The sequence below is a fragment of the Taeniopygia guttata genome, chromosome 9, assembly GCF_048771995.1.
Source record: "Taeniopygia guttata chromosome 9, bTaeGut7.mat, whole genome shotgun sequence".
Lineage (NCBI taxonomy): Eukaryota > Metazoa > Chordata > Aves > Passeriformes > Estrildidae > Taeniopygia > Taeniopygia guttata.
The window spans coordinates 20,779,424-20,798,527 of NC_133034.1; the positions used below are offsets into that span (position 1 = coordinate 20,779,424).

Genomic DNA, 19,104 nt, shown 5'->3' on the forward strand with positions numbered 1-19,104 from the left:
CACCTCCTAGAACTCAAGGCCTGTCAGATAAAAAATACTGAATATATTATGGTTTGAGAATAAGCCCATACATGGACACTATTTATTTTAAACTACTGAAAAGACAATTAATTGGTGTTGCATTTGCAGTACAGGTGTGCTGCTGGAATGAAAACAAGCACAGATTATGCAGAACGAAGGACAGGCAGCGATTTTCAAATGTTAATTAGAAACACGAGGGATATGAGAGTGTAGTGGAAAAAAAATGAATGTGCTGATTTTGAGAAAAAGAGAAACCTGCTAGAGCAAAGCTCCCAGAAAAACATTCCCAACAAAAGCAGAAAGATGCAGTTGGCAGAATGAAGTGTGCCCATCTCCAGTGCCCACAGAGAACCCTGGGCTGGGCACTGCCCATCAGGCCACCTTTCTCACCAGTTCCATCACACATCAGCACAGAAATCTCCCAAAGTTTTGCCATGGGAGCAATAAATAAATAAATAAATAAATAAATAAATAAATAAATAAATAAAGCAACAGCTTCACTCAAATAAACTGCAACTTCCATTATGTTAGAGCCATAAGTTAATTAACACTCAGAGCAGCAATATCAGCACATTGGCTATCTGGATTTTTGTGGAAGATTAAAATCAATACCTTAATGTGAATGTTTTAGATGCAAGAGACACTATTTAGTAACAGTTTGCTTCTACTGTTCACGCCTATTGAACTTCAAAACCACAAGAGCTTTAAGACAAAATTTCACTTTTTCTACTCGTATCTTCCATATTCTTTCTATTGAGATGACCTTTTAAGCTTCAGCCAAACCATGAAACAAACAAACAAACAAAAAAAGTCAATGAAAACCTAGAAATAAATAAAAAATGAACCTGATTCTAATTCAGCTTACCACAAATATAACATCAATTAAATCCCTCTAATATTAATGAAATAAAACAGAAAAAGTGAGAAAAAAACTTATGGCTGTATCCTCATGAAGAGTTCTGTGCAAGAGGGAAGCTCAGATTGAATTGTTCAGCACAGCACACTAATACAATATTGCACCAACAAAGGGGGTTGTTCTGAAATAAAATCCTTACAATCAAACACACATTGAACTTTACTGATGCTAATATTTAATACATGAGAATCATGAATTTTGTTACATTATCAAATGAGGCTTACACAGTTATTTCAAATAAAGTCAGTATTTTAGAACTCAGAATATAAGCTCCAAACTTATATCTGTCTGTTAAGTTATAGATATCTATAAGTTATAAACTATATCTAGTTACAAGTTATTAACTATATCTATCCAAACTATCTAAATTTATCTCTTATAACTAATAATAATTCTCTATTTTTAAAAGGCATATCTAATATTTAATAAGAGTAAAACGATCTGGCAACATCCCCTTCTTGCACATACACATGTAGAGACTGACAGAGCACATCCCTCACCAGCTTGGGGCCCTGAACCACAAAGACATTTCAAGCCACCTTGTAGATACACCTTTTCTGTCAAGCCAGAATTGTCTGTAGTAATATCCTCCTGCAGGTATGTGCACACAAAACAGTGTGACCAGAATGCCAATGTACTGTAACCTCCTTCACACCAGACCATTTCTTCTCCAAGGAAAATACCCACAAGATTAGAGGGTACAAGAAAACGGCTCAATGCTTGAAAAAAAAAAAATCAAACTATAATAAATCCTTTAAAATATTAATAGTGACAAAACCCAATCAATTTTCTGAAGGAATTTTTATGTTCAGATTGAACTGCAGGCTCCAAGACTTCAGGGGCCCTTATGTAAAATGCAGATCAATTCTTGCAAGTTACACTTCTCATAATTGTCCGATATGTCAGACATCAATAACCTGATTCCAGATTTTCAAGTGTATTTGAATGGAGAACAATGGTGACTGTAACTCAAGGGGATTTCTCAAAAAAAATCTACGTCAGACTTGGAAAGCATCAATTTGCACAAATTCAAGCATACTTTTTACTATGAACCCTGTACCGGTTCCTCCTCAAAACAACAAACAGAAGAACTGCTACTTCTCAATCAGAATTTCAGAAGTAAAATGAAAAGCTCTGTAAAACCATTACTGCTGATTCTGTATGGAAGGCATTCACAAATTCTGAGAAAGGATTATAATAAAACAAATATTGCATGGATTAACAAGCATTCCAGATTATCAAAAAAAAAAAAAAAAACCCAAACACCAAACATCTGAAACTATCAAGAATTACTTACTTTGCTTCAAATCCTAAACCATCACTGTTATGATTCCATCAGGTACATTCATGTGGGCAAGGACAGAAAATATCACACCACAAGTGGCTTCAATGACTTAGTAAACCTCAACTTGCCATTAAATGAAGACCAAGAACGTAGCATAATTTGACTGCTGTTCTAGCTCAGTGGTCATTTGGAACCTAGCATGTCAAACTCTAACATAGGCAGCCCAGAAAAGGTTCAAAGGGCCTTTCCCACAGCAAGTAAAAAGACCTGATTTCCACTCCCCAGCGTTTACAGCATAAATGGATCTCACCACCACAAGGCATTGAAGACGATGCATCAAGGACAAATGTAAAGAAGAAACTTTAGAGTGTTTTATGTTGCTACCTATTTTTCAGGTTAATACGAGATCTTTACACTGGTACATTACTGTGTCTGAGGCCACTGGAGTTGTACTGCAGTTTCTTTACCAGATTGCACTATATTTCTTCACAGTTCCTATCTACTTTCAAATTTAAGCAAACCCCAGGGAACGCAGCCGTTCCGTATTTTTGTTGATAGCTTTGCTGCTCTACCCCCACCTCTCTCAAGAGAGCTTGTTAGGTATAATATCTCTAAGAAAAAGGTTTAAGCAACATTTTGTTCCAAATCCTGAGAAAAGTAAAATTTTAATTATGTTCTCATTCCATGCCAGGCCATCTTCTTTACTATGACATCCAACTACATTCTGCACTGCAACAAATTTTGAGAAACAAATGAAAAAACATCCCCGCCTCCTGAAGCTAGGAAGGCAGTTTTATTTATCCAGCAGCAGGTATCTGAAATGCCTATCATAAAAATACTATAAAAACAGTTGAACAGGTATTTCTTGGAGCAAAGAAAGGCGAGAGAAAAATCTGCAGTATAGCTTGAAGACAAGTCTTCACAGCTGCATTTGTCAAGCTTCAGCTGACTCTGAATATATCCATTCAGTATAGGAAAAACCAAATGAGAAACAACAGGAAAAAGAAAGATGTCAGGCTACTTCTGTTGGGCTAAAGGAACTAATACTACTATAAAAGCTATCAAACAAGGTGCTCTCACTTCTTATTGCAAATGTATTCCTACAAACATTGCAGAACCACCAAACTATTCATAATTAAAATGCAAAGTGCCACATCCCCTGTCAGCTGCCATGCCTCTGCCAGAGGCTTCGGTTCTCCCCAGCCTTTTACTTCTACTCATATCTCAATATGTACCTGTGAAATAAATTTTTCTGTGTATTAAGAAGACAACTAATGGATAAATGAAAAGGTGGGCTTAGATATAGAAAATTTAAAAAAAAAATTAAGAATGGAAGGAATTCCATTCCAAAAAATAATGGAAAGTGTTTAGTGCTTTCACTGAAAACAGGGGGGGAAATACAGGACATTTTGGGGTTTTGACACATTTTTAAATGAGGGAATGTGGAGAAGTGTCAACTTACACTTCAAAGGAAAAGTTCTACAGTGATTCAAGACAACCAAATTGTCTTTCACGAGGCAAACTGCACTCAAGAAATTATATTTCCAAAACACAATCTATCATTTTCTGAATGATAGCCACCATATAGCTGTTGTCTAAAACAGTGATAGTTCTACTTAGGATAAAGGATAGTTAACCAAAAAAAAGTCATATTTTGTTAAAATAACAGCTAATACACAGCCTGTAATAAATATTACTAAGTGAACTCACAACAAATCCAAAAGGTCTGCAGTGACAAAGTCAATGACTCCCAGGGTAGCGTTTGAGGACATCAGGCATAGCTGATTTTTACAGAGTACACAGGCAGACCTGGAGGAGCCAAGGTAAAAACACTGGGAATCTGTAACCCTCGGAGAGAAGCTTCCCAAAAAAACTGGACCTGCCCACCTTCAAACCCCTCCATCCTGTCTCTAAACACTGCCCTGAAAGCTGAGGCTTGCCAGGTCCATTTCCAGCAGTTTCTGTCCAATACCAGACAGTCTCCTTGCTGAAGCTGAAACTTCTGTTACTTTAATTACAATATCATTTATTTCCCATGCAGGCATTTTGTTTGGGATGGGGAGCTGGGATGATTCTTTTAATCAGAAATTGTTCCACTTCTTGGCTCTGGCTTCAGCTTTTTATGAGAATAAATTCGCTGCAAAACATTTATCTCTGTGGAGATGAGCTCTCTTCCCAAACGCACTGAGACGCCTCAGAGCACCGAAAGTGTTCATCCGAGGATGGTGAAACATTTTGCTTTGAGCAGTTCTGTATCCATGCATATAAACTGAATCTCCAGCAGGTGAGATTCATAATGTTGCTGAAATCCATCAGAGCCTTGTCATCCACATCACCAGGATAGAGTGGTTTATTCATAGAGGGAGAGCCATGTTCTTTCTAAGAAAATATTAAAAAACCCCTTACAACTGACAATATGTTACAAAAAGGAGTCTCTTTTAAGCAAGCAGCTGCAACAGCTCGATTTCCTGATCGCTGATCAGTATTGCTGATCACATTTAAATGTCACTGCAGCCTAGCATTTATGCTTGATCCTGCTTCCATTAAAACAAATGTCAGAACTCCCAAGAAGATTATCTCCTTCATAGGCCTTAAGGCTATATGAAACACTCTTTGTGAACTCAGATGTGCTATAATTAGAACAGTATAGTCCTAAAGAATTAAGTATACTGAGAATACTACAAGGATGCTAAATATTTCTCCTCTGCCCTGAACTACAGCAGGGTGTGAAGCATCTATTGCAGCTTGCTTATTTTCTTTCATTCTTGAATAGTCATGTAAGAAATAATGATCTATACCGTCACTGAAAATTTGGTTTTGCACACTGGATATTTAGCAACCAAGAAATAGTGATAGTGATTATATTCCCTTACTTGAAACTAAAGTCTCCCTTCATGTGTCAAACAAGAGAGTCATTAGTTCTAATTTGCACATATGGAACCACTCATGCCTTTTATTGTGGTAAGGCATGCAGCCTCCACAAAATCACTGAATTATTGACCTCAGTGAAATAGTCAAGGCAAGCATTAAATTCAATGTTTCCTTAATTACACTTCTGAATTTTTGCTGCACATTCCCAAAACCTTTGCCATACCAAACTAGACCTCAATGTCTCATTTCTTTAAGAAAAGGGCTTTATTTTGGGATATGGCAGTAAGGGCCACTTCCAGCACTGCACCTGAAAACACAAGTACAGGAAGGATTAATGCTGAATACAGACTGAAAGACAGCAGAAACAAACAAGTCTGGTGGGCTGAAGAACCTCTCAATTGAAACACACTTCACAGCACAATCAGAAAGATGCTCTACAGGGGAATAATAAAAAGATGGTAAAAAAAAGTCCTTGTGGGTTTTGGAATTCTTGCTGTAAACAGGGCAACATGCCAGCTTAGAAGGGTTGCACACAGAATCTTTTCTGATCAAACCCATTAAGTATTTCCAGTCTTCCCCATGCTGAGCAGGACATGGTCAGTGTCCCGCCCCTTCCAGCCAACACCAGCCTCTCTTACAAACTCATGCTTAGAGCATTGGTCACTTAACAAATAAAAATTAAAATCCAAGAAAAGCCCAATCAAGACTAATTTTTAACTCAGCTCTCCACCCACTGCTGGGAAAAATAAAACTGCACAAAATTCTCATGCTTTACATTTACAGTATGCAGCCATTGCTGGATTAGTTTACACCAGCTGCAAAAACTCATCATCTGTAACAAGAGATTCTTCTTGTGTTGGCAGAGACCCTCTAATAGTCTTCAGTCCTCACAGAAGACAAATATTTTACATGCAGTTTTCTTTAAGGCAAAGTACACAGCATTCCATGTTGATTTTTAATTTTAAGATAAATACTTTCACTTCCAGTTTGCTACAAGCAGAAATCACTAAAAGCATGAGCCTTTTATGAGTTTTGTAAAATAAACATGGTCCTCTAGAAAAACTGTTCTTTGTTTTACAGATGATTTCATAATTCAGTGGCATTTCCATGGCGAGTCGTGCACTACTGCAGTCAGAAAAGATGAATTCATCCCTCTAAGGAATTAATACAATACTGAAGGATCATGTTATGGTCTTCTAATTACTTTATGGCACCCTACAGAGAGAATCTACTTTGAACAGCAACACATTTCTGTTGATGAAAACATTGCCCTACTTATGTATCATTTTAGTACAGCATGTCAGGCTGACTCAATCTACCTCCTGCATGCGAGTCAAGATTTTACAACTGTAAAAAATCTTAATTATTATACTTAATTCAAGAACATTAAGCCAAATTCTTCTCCAAAACAGAAGAAAATAAGGGAATACCCCTAACACCGGATGGTGGGGGGGTGGAAGGCTGCATTTGTTTCCTTTATATAAAGACACTGTGCAAAACCAGCACTCTACTGGAGTCCACTGTTACTGCTGACAAGTTTGCATGACCTGTTTCTAGAGCTACAGAAGACACACAGGAATTGTAATCAGCCCCCATAAATTCTAGCTACAACTCTGAAAAATGCCCATGGACATACTTACCAAATAGAGCCAATACTATTAACACAATGGCAATTCATTGATTTTTCCTTACAGTAATTCCAGTCTATATGCAGGCATATGAACTTGGAAACCAATTCTGAATAGGATTGCAAACACTTTTGTTCTGGGAAATATATTAAAAAAAAATGAAAACTACCAACCCCAGCTGTATTTATCATCATTTGTTGCTTAAGCAAATACTACAATTTCATAGAGAAAGCTCAAAATGCATTAGGTCCTGCTAATGCTTTTCTGTGCTGAAAACATTCCCAAGATCCTCTTGCTAAAATAATGACCCCAGGAAATGTAGTCAAAGGCACTTCCCTGCCCCCCAGATAGACTATGCAGAGATGATCACACCACATGCATTTCAAGTCAGGTTTTGACCAAAATCTCAGGTTTCTAGGGTTCAGCACCAGAGCTTCATCCCCTGCTTTTGCTCTGTTGAGCTGGCAGCAATTGAACCATTTCACCATTAAGCTGCCCCATGGTATGTTCCTGTATAGTCTCAGTGATTTTCTGATGGTTAATCTCAGCCCATCGTTAACAAGGAACAGCTACAGGCAATGGTGAGAGAATGATCAATTAAGCACATGATGAGCAATTTTCTTTGCCTTGTCCAACCCCCTCAAATTAAGTGGTTCAAGCTTGACCATTGTGCCACAATGAAAACGAGTAAAACACATTTAACCTCATTATTCCTGTTTGAATAGCAAATTATCTAAAACCAACTTATTCAGCCATGGCAATGAGGAGCTGCAAATTGTTTGTTAGCATTGTCTTCTCCACATGTCCTTTCTGCTGTGAGTTCTATTACATCACTTCAAATTTATAAAACAACAACACAAAACACTTCAGAGGACACCAGCTGGATAATAAGTGTTTTGTAACCTTTAAAAGGGGGCAGCAACACAGAGCAGAGCCTCAGATACAAAGAGGTGAGGAACGATTTGTTTATTGTATGAGTGACCTCTCTAAAGTCAATGGAATGACATGGAATTTAATTTTAAAAATAACATGGTGTAAATCAGAGGAGGCACTAAAAACTGGAACTAGGACTGAAAATAGAAACTGAAAACTAGGAATGATCTTCAGGATTTTTTAAGTAGATCTTCTAAAGGTGGTACTGTAATAATTAATGGACAAACTCTAAAATAATAACTCCTCCAAACATTACCTTTCCCTGTTTGATCAGGTTATCATCTTACTTCCCTCGTCCTTCCCTCTTCATCAATTATTTTTTCTTCAAATACAGAAAAGTTGTCTTATTCCACAAAAAGTCATGTATTTGGGCACTAGGAAAGGTCTGTGATTCACCCTGCTGAAATGACACCGCGTCCCCATGACTTAGAAATACGGCACCTTTATTACATGAAAAAGGAAGAGAGTCATCTGTGTATGGAAATAGGGTGAAAGAATATCCTGAGTCCAGGAGCTGAACAACAGTCAGCATGAACAGCAGAGGCTCACTACTGGGGGGCACTGGGGAATGGAATGGCGACCATCAGCTCTAATTAAATTTTAATAGATCTAACATGTTCACTTGCAGTTGAAGAACAGAAACTGATGCAGAAAGATACAGCTCTCGGAGCACTTCCCTACTCCATTCTTCCTGGCTGAAAATAAGCTTACAGGAAATCTGTATTAGCAGCACAGGACTGCCTTTGGTTCACTTCCATGGAGGGTTCTCATTGGAACAAATGCTCTGTGTATCCTCCTTCAGCTCTTCCAAGGCTCATTCCCAACCTGCAAGTTCTTTAGTGAACTGAATAAGCAGTGGTGGTGTTCACATGACCCTCCTTTGTTTTATTAATCTGTTTTTGCTATTTGCTGGATAACAATCTCCCACTAAAGTTTATTTTCTAACTCATGGCAATATTGCCAGCCATGTCATTTCATCCACTGCTTGTAGGGACACCCAGCACTCAAGAGCAATGTCATATGAGATTCAGACAAATATATGGAATTAATTCCCATACATGCCAACAGCTGGGGCACAGATATTTACATCTGCACGACCATGGATCAGAGTATGCTCAGCTCCCAGAAGCTGGGACACATCAACATCAGCAACGTGATCAAATGTGGCTCAGTGAAAATTTGATGAGTGGAAGTCTAAGTTTCTGCAAATCTGCCAAGTCATATTTAAACATTTTTGTTCCAAGGCATTTTGGGAGACTTCTGGATTGGCCTTTGCAGCACTGCTTTACTCCTAAATGCATGCCTCATTTAGATGTGAAATGCTACAGATTTCCATTTAGATTTTCCTCAAAACAATTTACTAAGTCAAATGGAAGGGTGGAGTTTGAGGAATGAATAGAGCTGATAATGAGTTCTTTATTTTCCTCCTAGCTTTCCTTCCTTCCATTTCTGTTTACAGTGATATTAATTAATTACACCAATATAACAGCCTTGAACTCTCTGGTTCATTCCTTGACACCATATCATCATTGTCCACACTGCCAGAACTCATTTTCTATCTTGATAGATTTATATCTTAGATTTTTTTTTTTATTCTTCTAATACTAATAGAAGAACAACAAGGTTGGGCAGCCCTCTGCTCAAAACACAGCATTAGAAACTGCCCTAGAGAGCTTTGCCACGAACTACCACATAAACAAAACTGTCCAAAGTACAAATTAAGGGCGTTCTTTGGAAGTTCCAGTTAAGAAGTTTTGATTTCTAATAAAAGAATAAAAAGTCTGAACTTTGAGGAAATTCAACACTTATTAAAATGTTCATTTAAAATTTTCTTTTAGAACAAATTCAACACATTTCATTCTAACTAAGCAAAAGGTATATCAGAACAGTAAAAACCAGGTATGAAATATAATGCATTCAGACTGCTTAAAGAGCTGACAAATATGCATACACCAATGCAAGGAGATTTCTGCAGTGCTGAAATAGAGCTCATCAAGCTACATTAAAATCCCAGGGGAAAGGGGAAAAGAAGCAAAACCTGCACATAAGGCAGGTGACACCATAGATCGCTATTGTTTTCCTTACATAATCCAATACTTCCCTAACTTCTTAGGAGTTTCTGGAGTACAAAAGTGACAGTATAGAGATTTTCTTCAGGTCTCTTGTTTTCAAGAATCTGACAATAGCAACAGCGATAAAATGCAGCAAGTTTTTTTTTCATATGCTATGAAAAAAAACCTTAATTGAAAGAGGGATTTTTGGTTGTTTGCCAGATTGCAAAATATGTGTGAACTGCTGTTGAAGAATCCCTTTAGAAATACAAAACCATCACAAATCAATTATTTCTGTCTGGTGGGAGTTTGTTAAAGTTAGTGGAAAGTGGTGATCTCTTGTCCTATTACTATTTACATTTTATACTTCCTGGACATCACAGAAAATGCAGCAAGGACAAAATTTACTCTTAAAGGTAGCACTAGGTCAGTCTTCAGAAATCTTCAACTCCCATGTAAAAGATCACAGGTATTTTTCTGGATATTAATGAAGCTTCACGGCAATTTTACTAAAACACTGTATTTTTTATTACAAACTTAAATACTGAAGTCCAAGGAAATAATAACTAAGCCTGGTTTTTTAGATTCAATTGTGGTTTCGATAGTTCAGATCTAAACCATCAACTATTTCTTATAATGGCATTTCACCAGATATCCCATCTCATGGTAACACTTTTGCATTAAAAGGGGTAGACTGATATTGCATATCACTTCACTTATCCCGCCAGCAAATACATAAGAGAAACAACTTTTTGATCTCCTCCCAAATAGGAAAATGCACTATAACCACCTAACCTACACTGAAAGAGTGAGAAATTATAAATATGGTAGAAAAGAACACTATCAACCTTAGGAGTACATATTCTTTAGAAACAAATAATACCATATAGCTATTCATATTTTATGTGGCTACTACCATGGCACACAACATATTGCAAAGTAATTACCATAATGTGCAAATACTTCTGTAAGAGAAACTACAAAATAAATCTGATTTTTAGTGGTATTTTCAAGCATGGATTGTATTATGCAGCCTCTATACACACTCATAAGGTAATTGGTAAGAACTTCTAGCATTTCACCCTTCATAGGCCCTGAAAGTCAATGTTATTTAACTGTTGCACAAATGTTAATAAAAACTCATCATCCAGGGAGCTTACCGAGGGTCAACAGAAGGAATCCAAGAACCAAAGTTATTTCCAAAGTCCAGACAAGAGATCTGAAAGAGAGGATAACAAAGGGTTTGTGACAAAGCTGACACAGAGTCCTCTGAAAGGAGCAAAATCAATTGTGACATTTTTCATTTATTTGTAAATGCCTCTTTGGCAGTATGCTCACTCCACACGACAGCTGACTCTTATAGAAAAGGGGAGGTGATGGTAAAATAGAGGATTCTTGACAGTTGCTTTAATGAGATTCTGCATTTGGATCACTCCACTACTCTCCCTCAACAAGGACTGTGCCCTTCACTTTCAATCTTACATTCTCCAATTTGGAAAGCATTAATCCTATGAAAAACTCAACTCAGCCTCCTCTAATCACCACCACAGCTCTTCTTTCCACCTCCTTCACCATCTCACTGACATTTATGTATGGAGTCCACTCACAATATAAAACACGTATAATTAGCATAGAGCCAATTAAACTTTAACCTGATAGCATTACTTTAATCAAAGTCTAGTTGCAGTGTGTGTGGTGAAGATAAGAATCTTGAAAAAGACCTCAGCTGAGATTAGGAGTGCAAACTCACAGAGCTTTCCTTCCAGCTCTAGGAATTATGCTGCTGGAAGTGTTAAATGCTCACACTTTCTTTATTACAAAACTAAATAGGGAAATCTGTAACATGACAGGGAACTTGCCATGCAAATATTGAGAGAATAATCATTGTGAGAACAGAAGCAGACAAGGAATTTTGATAACAGTAACAACAGGCAACATGATACCACCAATTTCAGGAAAAGGCCACTGGCTTGAGGATCCAGTGCTCGAGCACACTTATTCTGGCGTAACTCTTATCTGACATGTTCCATTCCTATGTTTTCCAACAGTAACACATTTTCTGTTGTTCAAACTCGTTTTCTAGTGCTATATCACATAACTTTCAATGAAACTAGATGACAGCACTGAATAGACCATGATAGCCTCAGGCTGCACTGAAATTAGTATTTTATCATCTGTTAACATCAGTAAATCATTTGTATTACAAAGATAAAGTTTTGTAAGAAAAATAAACACACACAAAAAAACCATACAGGCACTACTACAAGAAGCCTGAATCCCAGCTCTTTTGCATGCTCTAGCATCTTCTAGGTGAAGCTGGTAAAGGCACAGAGAACAAGTCCTTTGAGGAGCAGCTGAGGGAGTTGAGGGTGTTCAGCCAGGAGAAAAAGAACCTCATCACCCTCCACAACCACCTGAAAGGAAGTTGGGACCAGCTGGGGTTGGTGTCCCAAGTAATATGCAAAACGACAAGAGGAAACTGGCACAAGCAGTGCCAGGGCAAGTTTTAGACAGGTTATTAGGATAAATTCCTTCACTGAAAGGTGGCACACCCTGGCACACCCAGGCTGAATCCCCATGGCCAGAGGTATTTACAAGATGTGAATCTGGGGGACATGGACTTGTGGAGGACTGGGAAGTGTTGGTTAATGGTTGGTCTCTATGATCTGATTCTAGGCAAACATTTGATTTGAAAAAGCTAAATCATCTGCTGTCATACTGATCAGAAAACAATTCCATCTCAGCTCTGGATGAAAGCTGGTTAGTAAGTCATCTTTGAGAAGTTCACAATTAATTACTCTATACCAAAATCTCCTAGAAAATATACAACATAAATGCTGAATAAAGATAATTTATTTCCTGAAAGAAGAGAGAGATGGGTCTTCATGAGTTACAGAGTAGTGTGCTTGACAGCCTTCAGAGAACCAGGGGAGTAATCCACAGCTCAGCAAAATTTCCATTTTTCATTGGATTAATTTGTTAAAAAAACACCCACAACTTATTGTGGAGGTTTCTGGAAGAAATCTTTTTGGCACCTTCAATTTGAGGATGAAGACTAAAGGTGCAATTTTGAAACCTTTTACAAAATCTTTCCTGGTATGTAAAAAAAAACAACTCTTTAAGAGTCTCAATTGATGGAATCAAGGACTGTGATTCACTTTCAGTATCAGCATTTCTTTTCCTTTGAGATTCACTCTTTGCTGAAACTCTTTTAAATTAGTGTAACAAAGCCCAGCACAACATTAAATCACCTTCCAAGCATATCAATCTCAGTTACCAAAAAAGAGAAAATAGAGTACACTTCAAAACAAATTCTCTGGAAGTTTCTTCTGATTGATATCAGATCTCTTAAGCTAAACGACCCCTCATATTTCATTCCTAAAAATATACAGTTGCTCCTAGTAACCTTTCCCAGTTGGATGGAAAGCAGGAAAGGCCAGATTCTGGCCTCTGCTCTGGTAAGGGAGTACCAATGAAAAATAATGAAGTCAGCACACATTTGGAAAAAAAAAATTATTATTTAGCTCCAAGGAAGGTTGCTTTGTAATTCAGACAGGTGATCTGGAGGCACAGCAGAGCAATAATGACTAACATCACATACTAGAGGGAGTATAAATTTTAATGATATCGCTCATAAAACCCACATTTTAAAGGTTACAAAACAGAAACAAGCTTACAAAGAAAACACATAAATCATTCAAGGTGTCAGATTCCTATTCCTTAGCTATTTTAAGAGCTAGCAGCCTGTCCATCACTAAATAAACTGGAATATGCTACACTCATTTATGCAGAACTGAAAAGGGAATGTACACTAGAGTTCAGCAACCATTCATCCCTACAGACTCTATTCCTAACAACACAATAGCAACAGCCATGTGAACTTCACTGACTTATTCATTATTCGACAAAATCAAACAAAAACACTTGACCAAATTCACCTACATCTAGACAAGATCACAACAATACATAATTAGCACCATAATTACAACGAGTCCTAATCCAGAGACATTAATGCACTTCACTATTTGCTCATACACACTTCATTGTAGGCCCTTAAATATAGGGCATTAACAGAGGATTAATGGGGCATTCCCATCAACAGACCAGATTACTTTCATCCCCGTGCAGATGAAAGAGAAACAGAGGCTCATATTATCATTTTTAATTACTGTAATTGGTCTGCATTTGCAACTGCATCTATTGTTGTCCCTATACACACATTATCAACACAGAACAATTTAATTGGCTGGTTGGGAAATAGTCACTTAGGGCCAATAAACCACTGTAAACAGTGAACTTTGACAGACCCATCATTCAAATCCACAAATGACCTTTTGAGCTGGGTTTTACAAAAATGACATGCAGTTTGGTCCAGAGGCTGGCACCTCCCTTTCACTGACAGTAACTTCCACCTCCACAACACAAACTCCCTACTCCAAGGTTCTTTTCTGGGAGCAGCACCCCAGGGCCAAGCTCACCACAAAAAGCTTCCACTGCATAAGGCTTTCTGCATTCCATCTCAGAGATCAGGCCTTCAGGATATGGTTTCCAGAGCTCGCTCTGTTTTTATGTTACTTTTTTTTCCTAATATTTTATATTTGAGCTCTTTAATGGATAACCCAAAATTGATTTATTCATTTTTTTCAGAAGTAGACACACATTGAAAGACACTTGAACAAGGTCGTTCTGCCTTGCTGCAAAGTCCAACAAGATTATCAGTAAATGCCTTATCCAAAATCCTCTGATGTCAAACAGAGTATTTCTACTGGCTGGATTTAATACTGAATGCAGATTTGGGATCTATTCTCAATCCAAACTGCAGTGCAGCAATCAACCACTCAACTCCACAACTCTCCCTGGCGACACTCATGGGATTTCAAACTGTAACCTCACATTGGAAATTTCTGCATCCAATTACCACTTATCAGAGGCCACCAATCTCTTAAACTTTAATGGTTAACGAAAACTCAGCGATTGGTTTACAAAGGCAATAAACACCTTAATGCTTTCAGTAAGCTCTTTGCCTTATACTGTGTTTTTAGCTCTGGAATCTTTTCCTGGAGCTCTGGAGGAACTTTATTTAAGTAAACTGCTAAGCTATTATTTTTCCAGTCTTTGTTTTCTCTAGGAAATGATTTAAGAAGAAAACCCTCTAACAGTGATCTCAGCATTCATACAGCAGTGAACTTCAGATACAGTAATTGCATAGCTGTGAGCTATGACGACTTTCCCATGGGGGAGAAATGACCTGGTAATTCACCAATGACAAAGTCAAAAGTAAGGTAAGCCGGGGGAGGGAAAGGATTTCCCCCCAGGATGAGATAAATGTAATTTCTCACAGCAGTGTATATGTCTCTTAAGCCTCAGGTGGTTTTAAGTTAATGAGATTAGTTCCAGCAGGCAGTGAAATCCCAGGATATAGGAATTATATTTCATCAGTTTTCACTTCATCCAGCAAGTACGGTGGAGTCAATCTTTGTGTCATTTTGTTATTGTCCTGGTTTGGGTCTTGTTCTCAGGCTCAAGCCTGGTTAAAGCACCTCATAACTTTGACTTAAAAGCTTAAGCATCATGTAAAGAGTGTGTTTAAATGTTTAAAAGGGAGGAGAAAAGCACCAGGCCTAATCTGTAGAAAAGGATTTTTTTGTTTCACTTTTCAGATGTGCTTTTATTCAACGGAATTTGTTCTTGCACTTTCCCTAAACCAAGGTCACGTGCATTTTTATCCTGAACACACAAAAAGCCCCCAGAATTCACTGCCGTAAGAAGCACTGCCTTTAAAATATCTACACCCTAAAAAGATGGACATTAACAGGTTCTGATGTCTGGCTGGTTCAGTATTTTAATCATAACCAAAAAGAGCTCCTATCCAGTGACCACTCACTGGATGTCCAAGCTGCAGCTTCCAGTCCCCAGATCTGCTCATACAAGAACACCTTCACTCCTTTGTGCCATTACAACAGCTGTAAAGAAGAAGGCTTTTAGAAGATTAAAAAATAGGGTCAGATGATAACACTGATTTCCACTAAGAATTCTTCTACAACCAGCCCAATTTTTACTCACAATCATTGAATAACTGGTAATTTAGCAATTGTTTTACACTCTAGATACTATTTTTAGCTGTGAATTTAAATTCAACCTTGATGAAATCACCACTGTAAAGAGAATGCAGAAAAATCTAGTGTTGCAAATATGCTTTAGGAAGCTCTTTCCCATCCAAGAGGGGAATGACCTTTACTCCACTCGTGAAAATGTGCAGACATCACATCAAGAAAATGCTCATATTAGTCCCATGTCTCTTTCCAAGAGTCTAATTAAACTTCACATCCAGAAAGTACATGGAGGAATTATTTTTACTGGGGCAATTTAACCTCAAAATACAAAATGAACTCTATTAAAAAAAATTCTAGGATACCCAAATCCATTACAGGGAAAGCTGTGTTTATTTTAGTTTTGACTTACAAGCCTGACTTTAACACAGGAAATCACACCCACACAGACACCACTGTTTGAACTTTTTTGTCCGTTTTATTTATTTATTTCTACTCCCAAATCTGCCTTCCCATTCTGCGTCAAAGCACCACCACATTATCTTTACTCTTCACCCTGTACAGAGATGTCCTTCCTTCTTTAGGCTTTAGCACTTCATAACCAGGTGCTTTTAGTTACATACAAAAAGTTCAAGCATCTCTTTGCCAAAAGAAAGAGCAAGCTCAGTGAGGAGTGACAAAAATTCAAAATTAGCAGACTCATTTCCTTTTTCTCTGGAAGTACCTCAGCTGGTACAAACAGGTAACACACGTAACTAAAGAGAGGCGACATCAGCAAACGAATCTGAGGACAGAGGTCAAAATCTGACCACAGCTGGTTTCTGGCACAATTCCAAACTCTGGAACCTGATATGTTGGATAAACTCCTGAGCATCCAGTATCCACCACTACGTGGGCTGGCTGCAACTTGGGAAAATGCAGCTGCACAGGGATGTAATATCACACACAGGTGAGATAAAAATGCATTTGCCTGTAAGACACCCAAATGTTTGCTTACCTGCAAAGTAAATACACATTTGCTGTCACCTAAACCCAATTAGTATTTCAACACGTGCACAGATCAAAGCGTGCAGTTTTCAGTTAAACGTAACACAAATATGAATTCCAACAATAGGAAAATGAACTACCAGGGTAATTACTCTGGAAGCACTGCAATTATGAGTGTCATCAGAATGCATTACGCTCTGTGTTGGCAAAAGAATTATTTTGTAATGGGTCACAAAACTCCTTTCCACACTCTTTAATAATCAGCACACAAGCTTCAAAGGGGGTATCTATTTTAAATCTCTGCCATCATGTCACTGTCAGCCTCTGAAAGAAACACATAAAGACAGGCCCACTGAAAAAATAATTCCCAAAGTATGAAAACAAGGTGCGTAACCTTAAAATGTTTTCAGAAGAAAACAAAATGCAGTGGTCTGCAAGTATTTACATTTCTTTTAAGGTCAGGAAGGTCAATTAAAATTAAATATTTCCATTTCTTGCACAATTACAAGTCTCATACATAAATACCTGCCATAGGAAAAAGACTTTAAAATAAGTGTTCCTTAATAGAAAAACAATATTCTGGAGGATTTTTTCAGGAAAAAAGTGAAGCCTTGCCATTCTATTTTAAATATTTAATGTGTGTTCAAGTGGCCTTAATCTACTATGACTAGCTCTTTAAAAAGAAGTCTAAATGCTTGCTTCAACCTTACCTTTCTCTTGGTCAGTTCCATATTTGCTACGTGCAATTTCTTTGCTGAAAGAATCATTGCACAAAAGTTCCCTTATAGAGCCTATTATCAGCATTTGGCTGGAGACAGCCCAAAAGCATTAAGCTTCCTGAAAAGGAAAAACGAAGAGAGTCAAGCTCTAGCTTTTCACAAGTGCAAGAAAGAATGGCCTGGTTTTGAGAACAGCTTGCTGCACCCCTCTTAGCCAGCAAAGAACTGAAATTTTACAACTGCAGATCACAATGGATGCTCTCTCCTCCATCCAGAGGGCCATGCATCCCTAGAGCTGGTTGTATGTAAGAACAAAGTTCTGCCCTGACGTTTAATTCCTGTGCAGCAGATGCAGAACAGAGCATCTAAACCAACACTGCTGCTGTAAATAAAGTGACAGCTCATCCAGTGCTGTTCCAGAAGGTGGGAAGATAAACTCATGCCTAGCTGTATGTATTTATCATCTCTCTTCTTTGGTTTTTCTTCTTCTTACCTGTTTCTCTCTTAATGTCTGCAACATTAAAAGAAAATTATTACCCTAGCAAATTGTTTTACAGAGAAAGGGGAGGAATTTAATCTCCACTGTATTGCTGTAAAAATGGTGGAAAGGGTATGTGTACTTACAGAGATTACACACAGACACACTTTTGTGCAGAAACAAAAAGTATTCAATATAAGTCAGGAAATATCACAGAGTTCAGTGAGGGAATTCCACTTTGAACATGAGCATAACCCAGGAACTGCAGCTCTGTCTGGCCTGGGACAGAGCACACTCTGTCACAGTCTGGTAAAACAGAGTGATCTGACTGATGCTAAAGAATGGCAATACTAAAGCTTCTCAATTTTGCTTGCATTGCAAATATCCTTAAACAAGACTACTTTTGAGAAAGAAAAAAAAAATAAAAAAAAGACAAGGCAATAAAACATCACGTTTGAAGTCTCCTACTCCCTGAAATTTTTGTTCCTAACTCTAGAGCTGCCTGGACACATCAGGAAAGAATCAGCTTCCTTCTGCTGCAGGAGTGCAACAGATTAACCTAATGCATGGATGGAACCTTGTCTGGGAGAGGAGAGAGATGCTGGCATCAGCCTGATGTATATGAAAACAGGCAGGCTACAAAGTTTAAGGAAGTATGAAAACTGTATGAGACAGTTTTGTGATTAAAAAGGAGATAATGAAATGGACAGAAGTTGTCAAAAAATATTTCATTTTGCCTTGCTTACTGAAATAGGTATTGATGGATAAGTTCCCAGCTTCATTGCAGTAAGCATTGGATTAGGGCTATTGAGCTAACTCACCATGATGCATCGCCTGACAGCAAGAAAAATTAAACAGCTCAAGCTGCGATCTTGTCAGATCTCAGAAGGCTGGCAGGACGTGAGTGATCTAACAGGAACTTCCACAGAGAGCTGGGAAATACAGCTGGGAATTCACCTCCTGCTTCTACTGAGCATGTGCTCAGCAAACTGTGCTCTGGAGGCTGAGGCTTCACCCATGCTGCTGACCATGGAGATTGTTACCAAACACCTTTTGCACATTAATCCTCTCTCAACACAGAACAGCTCCAGCTTACACAGCTCACACACACAGGAACAAAAACAAATGCTTTTGGGGAATCCTTGAGTGGAGCTGCTCAAATAAT

The 19,104-nt window shown here is 38.0% G+C and overlaps 1 protein-coding gene across 4 annotated transcripts in view; it reads right to left on the bottom strand.

The window, feature by feature from the left end:
- NAALADL2 (N-acetylated alpha-linked acidic dipeptidase like 2) overlaps positions 1-19,104 on the bottom strand; it is a 412,338-nt gene that overhangs the window by 376,564 nt on the left and 16,670 nt on the right. For all 4 annotated transcript variants that reach the window (XM_072933148.1, XM_072933147.1, XM_072933146.1 and 1 more), the window contains exon 2: positions 10,866-10,924. The gene's annotated coding sequence lies outside the window, so the exon portion shown is untranslated. The remainder of the gene's footprint in view (positions 1-10,865; positions 10,925-19,104) is intronic.